Source organism: Gorilla gorilla, chromosome 13 (genome assembly GCF_029281585.2).
Source record: "Gorilla gorilla gorilla isolate KB3781 chromosome 13, NHGRI_mGorGor1-v2.1_pri, whole genome shotgun sequence".
In the NCBI taxonomy this organism is placed as follows: Eukaryota; Metazoa; Chordata; class Mammalia; order Primates; family Hominidae; genus Gorilla; species Gorilla gorilla.
The window spans coordinates 126,165,223-126,174,968 of NC_073237.2; positions in this window are offsets into that span (position 1 = coordinate 126,165,223).

The following is a 9,746-nucleotide window of genomic DNA, read 5'->3' on the forward strand; positions in this document are numbered from 1 at the left end:
TACCACTTCTAGGTGATGATGGGGTGCTGCTGTGCACACTCAACTTTATGGCTTGGCGGTCAAATCGCACCCAGTTCATGATGAGAAGCTCAAGTCACATGGTAATTTGGTTGTCCACGGTTAGGTGTTCAGTCTCCACTAAGGCCCTGTTCTGAACCTTACCCAAAACTAGTAGCTTTTTAGGTCACTCGGTAAATGGGCTGGAGTAACTAACACACCCAGATAAGGAATATGTTGCCTCCACACTGGGCATTGTGCCTCTTTTTTGCTTGCAGGAGAGGCGTAGTGCAACAATTTATCTTTCACCTTAAAAGAGACATCTGGACAGGCCCCACACCACTGGACTCCCAGAAATTTCACTGATAAAGAACTCTGAATTTTACTCATATTTATTTCTAACCTTGACATGCAAATGTCTTACCAACAAGTCTAGATTACTTTTTTTTTTTTTTTTTTTGGAGAAGGAGTCTCACTCTGTCATCCAAGCAGGAGTGCAGCGATGCAATCTCGGCTCACTTCAACCTCCGTCTCCCAGGTTCAAGCAATTCTCCTGCCTCAGCCTCCTGAGTAGCTGGGACTACAGGAGCCCACCACCACGCCCGGCTAATTTGTTTTGTTTTGTTTTTGTTTGTTGGTTTTTTTTTTTTTGAGACAGTCTTGCTCTGTCACCAGGCTGGAGTGCAATGGTGTGATCTCGGCTCACCGCAACCTCCACCTCCCGGGTTCAAGAGATTCTCCTGCCTCAGCCTCCCAAGTAGCTGGGACTACAGGCACAAGTCACCATGCCCTGCTAATTTTTGTATTTTCAGTAGAGACAGGGTTTCACCACGTTGGCCAGGCTGGTCTCAAATTCTTGACCTCAGGCCTCGGCCTCCCAAAGTACTGGGATTATAGGCGTGAGCCACCATGCCCGACCTAGATTACTTATTGCTACCAATACTTCTTGCTCACGAGTTCCAATCAGAATAATGTCATCAGGTCGGGCTGGTACAGCAGCTACAATTGGAGTTACCACCTGGTTAAATGTATCACAATCCACTGTCATTCTCCAAGATCCATCTGTTTTCTGCACAGGACAAATAGGAGGGTTGAAAGGGGATGTGGGGAGAATCTTCAATCCTGCATCTTTCCAGTCCTTAATGGTGGCACTCATCTCTGCAATCCATCCAGGAATAAAGTGCTGCTTTTGATTTCCTAGGTAGAGGCAGTTCTAATGGCTTCTGCTCGACTTTTCCCACCATCAGGAAATCAATGTGGGATTCTGTCAGCTGCTCATATGTCTGTTCCAATTATGCACCTGGAGCTGGGAAAATAGCCGCAGGATGGGCTCAGGGACCCACTGGACACACTGTGAGAAGGACCTGAGTGAAAACTCGTGGGTCACGTGACCTTCATAAGCCCCTGCTCTGACTAGAGGGCCACAGTGACAGGTGAGGTCTCCTGGTGTCAGTATCAGTTCAGAGCCAGTGTCCAGTAGTCCCTGGGATATCTGGTTATTTCCTTTCCCAGCGCAGTTACCCTGGTAAAGGTCTCTTTGGGGGAAGGTTGGGAGAAAGATTGGGAGCATAAATTTTTAGTAGCATACCAAAGTCCTTCTCCAAGGGGACCTGGCCTCTTCTTCATTCAAGAGGTCCTGGGTCTATAAACTGTCTCAAGTGTGAGAATTCACGGAGGGGCCATGACTCTTTTTTTGAGGCGGAGTTTCGCTCTTGTTACCCAGGCTAGAGTGCAGTGGCCTGATCTCGGCTCACCGCAACCTCCGCCTCCTGGGTTCAAGCAATTCTCCTGCCTCAGCCTCCTGAGTAGCTGGGATTACAGGCATGTGCCATCACGCCAGGCTAATTTTTGTATTTTTAGTAGAGACGGGGTTTCTCCATGTTGGTCAGGCTGGTCTCGAACTCCTGACCTTAGGTGATCTGCCCACCTCGGCCTCCCAAAGTGCTGGGATTACAGGCGTGAGCCACCGCGCCCGGCTTTTTTTTCTTTTGAGATGGAGTCTCGTTCCCGTCACGCAGACTGGAGTGCAGTGGCGCGATCTTGGCTCACTGCAACTTCTGCCTCCTGGGTTCAAGCGATTCTCCTGCCTCAGCCTCCTGAGTAGCTGAAACTACAGGCACTCACCGCCATACCTGGCTAATTTTTTGTATTTTAGTAGAGATGGGGTTTCACCGTGTTGCCCAGGCTGGTCTCAAACTGCTGAGCTCAGGCAATCCGCCCGCCTCGGCCTCCCAAAGTGCTGGGATTATAGGCGTGAGACACCACGCCTTGCCAATATTGACAAATTATTAGTGAGATATTTTACTTTTTTTTCCTTATTAGGTCTCAAGGCCCAGTGTTGATTTTACACTCACTGCACGTGTCAGTTGGACTCAATTTGGACTCACCACATTTTGGGCCCTCGGTGATCACACCTGGCTTGTAGCTGCCATATTGGGCAGCACAGTTCTATAAAAAGAGATGGGTGAGAGTTATTTACTTTTTACTATATAATAAAGTGTTCTAGGGCCAGGTGCAGTAGTGGCTCACACCTGTAATCCCAGCACTTTGGGAGGCCAAGGCAGAAAGACTGTTTGAGACCAGGAGTTCGAGACCCCATCTCTACAAAGAAACAAAAAGTTAGCCGGCCATGGTGGCACAGGCCTATAGTCCCAGCTACTCGGGAGGCTGAAGCAGGAGGATTGCTCCAACCCAGAAGCTCGAGGCTGCAGTGAGCTATGATCATGCCTGTGAATAGCCACTGCACTCCAGCCTGGGCAACATGGCAAGAGCCCATCTCAAAAACAAAACAAACAATACAAAGATGAAGCTGCCTTTGAGGGAGGTGCCCAAGTCGCGGGCTGATTTTGAGCAAGCTGGTCTTAAAGGTCACCTCTACAAACTCTAACTTAATGCAGAAAGAGCAGCAAAAATCACTCTTCCCTCCATCTGTGAAATGGGAAATGTTAAAAAAGAAACAAAAACAAAAACAAAAAAAACTCCCCTTTCCATCCAAGATAATAATCCCAAACTAGGGGCTGATTTTCACTGTTTGAAAAGTGCTTATTTTCTGTAACCACTTCATGCATTAAGCTTTCTTTTTTCTTTTTTTTTTTTTTTCTGAGATGGAGTCTTGCTCTGTCACCCAGGCTGGATTACAGTGGTGTGATCTCAGCTCACTGAAACCTCCGCCTCCTGGGTTCAAGCGATTCTCCTGCCTCAGTCTCCGGAGTAGCTGGGATTACAGGTGCCTGCCACCACGCCCGGCTAATTTTTTGTATTTTTAGGAGAGACAGGGTTTCACTATGCTGGCCAGGCTAGTCTCGAACTCTCACCTCAAGTGATCCACCCACCTTGGCCTCCCAAAGTGCAGGGATTACAGGCGTGAATCAGCGTACCCTGCCACATTAAACCTTTTTTTTTTTTTTAGACAGAGTCTGGCTCTGTCTCCACGCTGGAGTGCAGTGGTATGATGTTGGCTCACTGAAACCTCCGCCTCCCAGGTTCAAGTGATTCTCTTCCCTCAGCCTCCTAAGCAGCTGGGACTACAGGCGTGCGCCACCACACCTGGCTAATTTTTGTATTTTTAGTAGAGACAGGGTTTCACCATGTTGGCCAGGATGGTCTTGATCTCTTGATCTCATGATCCACCCACCTCGGCCTCCCAAAGTGCTGGGATTACAGGTGTGAGCCACCGCACCCAGCCACATTAAACTTTCTTAACCCATTTGCAGACAAGGGGAAACCGAGTCCTGGAGAGGCCAAGTAACCTGCCCACGATGGCCCATCAGCTGAGGAGCAGGAAGGAGAGAAGCCCTGAGCCCCTGCCTGGTTACCACCAGGCTCTACTGCTTCCTAGCTGAGCACCATACTGAGCCTCACTTCTTCCTTCTCTAAAATGGGCATGATAATAGACCTTCCTCCTAGGATTACTGAGATAGTCCAGGTAGGAAATCATACCTGGTGTTACATGTAAGCTATCACTGCTATTGGTATTGCTGTTGTTATTTCAACAACTGAGACTCAACCAGGCCAGGCTAATCCCAGAGGCAAAGCTTTTATGCAGAGGACAAGCTTTTAACCAGTCCCACCAGCTAAAAGGGGTAGGAAGTGAGTACACCAACCACATTTACTCTGAGACAGTCAACAAATACACAGCAGCCGCTTAGGACACACAAGGAAGTTAACTCATCCCCCTTATGACCCTGGGTCGCCAGGGTTAGATGTGCTTCTGCCAACATAGCCCGAGGAGGAGGGAGTGTTTTGTGGGAGCCGCTTAACACCCTGTCCTCCGCACCCGGTGAGGTCCACACCCAGTGAGGTCAGCACCCACTTTCCCACAACTATTGGGTAAACACACACCCAGCAAACCCTGCCTGAGGCCCAGGGCCAGGGACTCACGTGTGAAGGTCTGCAGCCTTCCACTGACTATTAGTGCAATGGGGTAGAGACTGGTAGAGAAAGCATTGTCTCAGGCTGGGTGCAGTGGCTCATGCCTGTAATCTCAGCACTTTGGGAGATCGAGGCAGGAGGATCACTTGAGCCTTAGGAGTCTGAGACCAGCCTGCGCAATACAGGGAGATCTTGTCTCTACAAAAAGTTAAAAAAAAAAAAATAGCGAGGCATGGTGGTGTATGTCTGTGGTCCTAGCTACTTAGGAGGCTGAGAAGGGAGGATCGCTTGAGGCTGGCAGGTCGAGGCTGCAGTGAGCCATGATCATGCCACTGCACTCCAACCTAGGTGCAAGAAAGAAAGAAAAGAAAGAGAGAAAGAGAGACAGACAGAAAGAAAGAAAGGAAGAAAAAAGAAAGAAAGAAAGAAACAAAGAAACAAACAAACAAACAAGGAAGGAAAGAAAGAAAGAAACAAAGAAAGAAAGAAACCAACAAAGAAAGAAGGAAGGAAGGAAAGAAAGAAAGAAAGAAAGAAAGAAAGAAAGAAAGAAAGAAAGAAAGAAAGAAAGAAAGAAGGAAAGGAAGGAAGGAAGGAAGGGGAGAGAGAAGGAAGGGAGGGAGGGAGGGAGGAAGGAAGAAAGGGAGGGAAGGATGGGTTTGTCTCTCAACGTAAGAACCAAAATGAAGACATGTGTGTCTACCAGGTGAGAAGAGAAGTACGGAGAAGAAAGGGGAGGGTTGGTGGGTCCCCCAGGAGCCTGGTTGGCTGGTTGGAAACCAGAGGGTGTACCGGACAAGGCCCAGAATGTGGACCTGCCTGGGCCCCAATAAGGGGTCCCTCCCCATCCACAGGTAGACGCATCACCCCGAGGTAGACACATGTCCCCTAGGGAAGAAGCCTTCGGCTACTCCTCACGTGCAAGTCGCATGCTCCTCTCCCTGCTGGCACCACCATGGCCACAGCTGATGGGCAGGGGTGAGCACCTGGCTGCAAGCAGCCAATGGCGAGGCCAGCCAGCAGCCAATGAAATCAACAGCCCGATGTGGGCCTGGGCTGAGACCCACCCCCCAGAGGAGGCTGGGCTCGTGGCCAAGGACTCGGCTGCCAGCAGCAGGAGCGGCCAGAAGAATGTGTACCCCTGGGGATGACAAGAAGCCCCTACAGTGAAATCCACTTTGGCTCTTCACGGGCCCTGGGGTCTTCACCTGGGTCCTGTGCCCACGAGGTCTTGGGCCCCAGCATCCTCACAGTAAACCCCTTTATCCCGGGGTCCTCAGTGCACGTCTGGCCCAGCAACGGCAGTGAAACCAACAAACTGCCACACACTAGAGCTGGGTCCTGCGGCTCTGCCACCTGCTCTGTCAAACGCTGGGGTCCACCAGAAGCCACAGCCCCTGCCAAAGGTCATTTTGGGTCTCACTTGTTATCTGGGTACTTAGGGTAAAACGATATTTTCTGTGCAAGCCTCTCATTGCTTCCCTGTCTCTCCCATCCCCTAACTCCACCACCATGAAGGCCTCCCTGCTCTCACCCCCTCCAAGAGCTGGATTTTCCCTGGCACAGAGAGCATAGCACCGACCCAGACAAGCCCTTTGCCACATGCGTCCTGCCAGGCATGATTCTGGCCACACGGACCCATCAACTGCCACTGGAGCTGTGGGTGTGTTGTCACTGTGAAGCACATTGCTGCAGCAGCTGAGAGGAGAGACCAACCAGCACCCTGGGGAGGGGGCTGCATGCAGAGGTTGGGAAGTCACACTTTGGCTTCAAGCCAAGCAGAAGATCTGGCCCAAGAAAACAGGCTCATACCTCCTGGACAGGGTGGCCAAGAGACAGAGCTTCAGCTCAGACTGGGACGCCAATTGGGCAATAAAATTAATGACAATAATTATTATTATATAACAATGTTGATGACATTACTGGCCAACTTTACCTGCCAGACACTATGCTTGGTGCTTTATGTAGATCAGTTCATTGTCCTCATGTAGCAATCCTAGGAGGTGGGTCTATTATTATCTCTATTTTATTTTATTTTATTTTATATTTTTTAGAGGCGGAGTCTTGCTCTGTCACCCAGGCTGGAGTGCAATGGTGTGATCTTGGCTCACTGCAACCTCTGCCTCCCAGTCTCAAGCAATTCTCCTGCCTCAGCCTCCCGAGTAGCTGGGACTTCAGGTGCGTGCCACCACACCTGGCTACTTTTTTTGTATTTTTTAGTAGAGACACGGTTTCACCATGTTTGCCAGGCTGGTTTTGAACTCCTGACCTCAGGTGATCCACCTGCCTTGGCCTCCCAAAGTGCTGGGATTACAGGCGTGAGCTACCTCGCCCGGCCTAATATCCCCATTTTAGAGATGAGAAAATTGAGGTTCAGAGGAGTGACATGACTTAACCAATGTCTGTGCTAAACTACAGTAAGATAGATAGATAGATAGATAGATAGATAGATAGATAGATAGATACCTATGTCTAACTACCTACCTACCTATTGACCTATCTACCTACCTACCAACCTGCCTATCTCTCTATCTATGTGATATATATGAAAAAGACTCTTCAGAGAACTGACTCTGCTGATGCCCAGAATAGGGTGCGGGAGACTCATCAAGCTGATCTCCCATGCTGGGCCCAGCTGGATGTTCTGACTTTACCCAGAGTATCCAGATTCCAATTAACTATCTCGGAACCACAGTAAAGGAGCGTGTGCACTATAGTTGATTGCTCAGCCCAGAGCACAGGGCTGGGTAATCTTACTCCCAGAGGGTTCTGAGGTTGGAGCCTGGAATGGACCACCTGTCTCCCTTGCCATTCAGCCCCACCCCCACCCCTGGAGCCAGGGACTCAAGCAGCCCAGCTTGACAGTCCTGGGAGGCCTGACCCCTGGCTGGGATCTCGTCATCAGCAATGCACCCAGGCTCTGGGGACAGCATGGTCTAGGGCCTCTGAATTGGCCATTATCCTAGTGGGAAGAAATGCTTCTCCCTCCTGGCTGAAAGCTGTCTTTGCTCCCAGCGATCACTTGCTCCCCAGCTCTGCACAGATTGACCCGCACACCTAGGCAGGCAAACACAGCAGTCCTAAGACCAAGAGCCAGGGTGAGGCCCTGGCAGAACAGCCATTGGAATGGGATGCCGGAGTGTCCCCAGATGGCGCCCGGGGGTGGGGTGGACCTCTTGCCACAGCAGAGTCTCCAACTGGAGCCTGGGGTTCACCCAAGACAGCCGTGGCCCTCCCTCTCACCACTTACCCCGTCCCCAGGCTCCTCTGCCTGAGCTCATCAGGCAATGACCGCAGTGACGTCACCCGGGAGGCCACGGCCAGCTTGAAATCCAGGGAGCTCCAGGATCCTGCCTGCTCCTCCCTCTCTCTCTAGCATGACTCAGGCAGGGACTGGCCCTGGGCTGCGGAAAGGCTCTCCACTTTTACACAATTGCTTTCCTCACTCAAACCACAGGCCCTGTGGGGGCCCCCTCCTCTGTCTCTCAACCCTCTGCGGTTAGGGTTCAGATGCTGGGCAGATGAAGACCCTGTTTGCTGCGAGAAGCCAAGACCAAGCCTCAGGAAATTGCCACAGTGAAGGGAAGCTTCCTCCAGAGACACCCTCTGCCTTGCACTACTGGGTCCCGTCAGAGCTTCTTCATCCTCCCTCCTCCCTCCTCCTCTTCCCATCTCCTCCTCCCCTTTCCTCTTCTCTAACCAAGAAAGTGACTTGATAACTAAATTCAACTTGTTAGTGATGGGACCTATGATTTTTCCAAAGGGTTGCTATATTTCTGAAAAACAAAGTCTGGTAGTAGAACATGTGTTCATTCATTCATTCATTCACGGAGGCGTGGAAGAGCAGTTAAAATCACGGTCAGACACCCTGTGGGTGTGTCCCAGCTCCTCTGCCATTCACCACCTTTGCAACCATGGCCCAGTGACTTCCTGTCATTCCCCCATCCCCTCATCTGGGCTATGGCTCTGGCTTGTTAAGATGAGGCTTGCTGGGGGCTCCCAGCAGTTAGGACCCACCCAGGGCAAGGTGATGATTAGGAGAAAGGCTGAGGCTGGGCGAGGTGGCTCACGCCTGTAATCCCAGCACTTTCGGAGGCCTAGGTGGGAGGATCACATGAGGTCAGGAGTTCTAGACCAGCTTGGCCAACATGGTGAAACCCCATCTCTACTAAAAATACAAAAAATTAGCTGGGCGTGGTGGCCGGCACCTGTAATCCCAGCTACTCAGGAGGCTGAGGCAGGAGAATAGCTTGAACCTGGGAGGCGGAGGTTGCAGTGAGCCGAGATCATGTCACTGCACTCCAGCCTGGGTGACAGAGCAAGAATCTGTCTCAAAAAAAAAAAAAGAAAAGAAAAGAAAAGAAAGAGGATGTCTCCAAAGGAGATGGGAGGGTTCTAGAAACCCAAATAGTAGAGTAGTAGAGACGGGCCCCAGGGGTGGAGAGGCCCAGGAAGGCAGATTTCTCCTTAATCACAAGGAAAGAAAGGACATTTTCTAGCAACAGAGAGGCTCTGGGGACATGGGATGCACAGCCTCAGGCCCACCTATCACTGAACGTGTTCCAGCGTCCTGCAGAGGAGGGAGGCAGGCCTTGGAAAGTTCAGATTCCCCAAAGAGGAATGCATGGAAGCTTCTTTCCCTGCTGTCTACCTTAGTCAGCTCAGGCTGCCATAATAAAATGCCATTGCCAGGTGTGATGACTCACACCTGTAATCTCAGCACTTCGGAAGCCTGAGGCAGAAGGATCGCTTGAACCCAGGAGTTCGGGACCAGCCTGGACTACATAGCAAGACCCCATCTCTAAAAAAAAAAAAAGAAAAATAGCCAAGCGTGGTGGCATGCACCTGTAGTCCCAGCCACTTGGGATGCTGAAGCAGGAGGATGCCCTGAGCCCAGCCGTTTGAGGCTGCAGGGAGCCATGAGGGTACCCCTGCACTCCAGCCCAGGTGACAAAACAAGACCTTGGCTCTAAAATAAATAAATAAATAAATAAAATGCCACAGATTGGGTGCTTAAACAACAGGACTTTATTTCTTATGTTTGTGGAGACTGGGAAGTCCAAGATCCAGGTGGCTTCTCACTGTGTCCTTACATGGCGAGAGAGACTGGAAGGAAGTTCCCTGGTGTCTCTTTTTATAAGGGTACTGATCCAATCTTGAGGGCCCCACCTTCATGACCTTATCAAACCCTAATCACCTCCAAAAGGCCCCAATCTCCAACACCATCACATTGGGGATTTGGAGTTTGACGCACAAATTCTAGGGGGACACAATTCGGTCCTTAGCAAAAGGCCCCAATGGGTGTCTGTCCTGCCTCTCAGAACTGCACCCCACACCAGCTAGATTCCAATAGTATGTATGTATGCATGTATGTATGT